Raw genomic sequence first — 1,662 nt, 5'->3', positions numbered from 1 at the left:
TTCCTTTGTCAGTGTTGTGTTTGGAGATTATGTACACATTTTGAGTAAATCTAGTTGTAGATTATCCCACTCTTTTGATCCCCTATATTTGTCTTTCTATCAGTGTAGTACGCTTACACCATAGAGTTAGATAGAGGACTCTAGTTGGATAAATGGGACAAAATATATCACTATTATTCTCTGACCCAGACAGAAAAGGTACAGAGTGTCAGAGGTGGCCTCTAGATGGCAATAAGATATGGGAAGATTCTGCATCATAGTATCATATGATTTTCAGGGCCAATCACTGTTAAAAGATTATTCTACTTAATATAATGAGTTGTTTGCTAAGCTTATATTTATCAGTAGTCTATGGCCCTCAGGGTAGCATATGTGCAAATACAATTAGCAGTGTTGACGTGTGCATGTGCGGGTTCGTATGTCCAAAAATTGTGCCTGTTACTGGTGCAATACACACTCCGTCTCTCTTGACGATTCTATATGTTTACTGTGTATGTCTGTGAGTCTGTCCATAAGAAGCAGTATGTCCGGCCAGCTGTGAAATGCCATGGTGTCTGTACATGTATCTATAGGCATTAGTCAGCTGCGTCAGAATGTCTGTTTATAGCTGGGATTGCAGTTATCTGCCCTCAGTGCTATGAGATATAAGTGTGTGTATGTCACTCAGGGCTGTCACTGGTGTCTAGGATAGTGTATGGGCTATATGGGAGTCACTGGGAGAGTTTGACTGTAATGTAACCTGTATGTAACGTAGATCTGTTTTTAGCCAACTCCTCTGTCGTGTTTGTTGTCATGCCATTTGCATTTAGCTACAGCACAAACAGACCTGGTTAGAGTGTATGGGCTTTGAGTGTGCCGCTCAAAAATCAAGACATTTATGGCTCAAGACACTGTGATTGAAGTACATAACATTCGTCATCTATACTGAATGGATTATACAGTGGGGAAAAAATGTATTTAGTCAGCCACCAATTGTGCAAGTTCTCCCACTTAAAAAGATGAGAGAGGCCTGTAATTTTCATCATAGGTACACGTCAACGATGACAGACAAATTTGAGAGAAAAAAAATCCTGAAAATCACATTGTAGGATTTTTTATGAATTTATTTGCAAATTATGGTGGAAAATAAGTATTTGGTCACCTACAAACAAGCAAGATTTCTGGCTCTCACAGACCTGTAACTTCTTCTTTAAGAGGCTCCTCTGTCCTACACTCGTTACCTGGGTCTTTCAGCATGACAATGATCCCAAACACACCGCCCGGGCAACGAAGGAGTAAGAAGCATTTCAAGGTCCTGGAGTGGCCTAGCCAGTCTCCAGATCTCAACCCCATAGAAAATCTTTGGAGGGAGTTGAAAGTCCGTGTTGCCCAGCGACAGCCCCAAAACATCACTGCTCTAGAGGAGATCTGCATGGAGGAATGGGCCAAAATACCAGCAACAGTGTGTGAAAACCTTGTGAAGACTTACAGAAAACGTTTGACTTGTGTCATTGCCAACAAAGGGTATATAACAAAGTATTGAGAAACTTTTGTTATTGACCAAATACTTATTTTCCACCATAATTTGCAAATAAATTCATTAAAAATCCTACAATGTGATTTTCTGGATTCTTTTTTCTCATTTTGTCTGTCATAGTTGACGTGTACCTATGATGAAAAGTA

The sequence above is a fragment of the Coregonus clupeaformis genome, chromosome 30 (genome assembly GCF_020615455.1).
Source record: "Coregonus clupeaformis isolate EN_2021a chromosome 30, ASM2061545v1, whole genome shotgun sequence".
Taxonomy (NCBI): domain Eukaryota; kingdom Metazoa; phylum Chordata; class Actinopteri; order Salmoniformes; family Salmonidae; genus Coregonus; species Coregonus clupeaformis.
Note: the sequence above shows the minus strand (reverse complement) of the source record.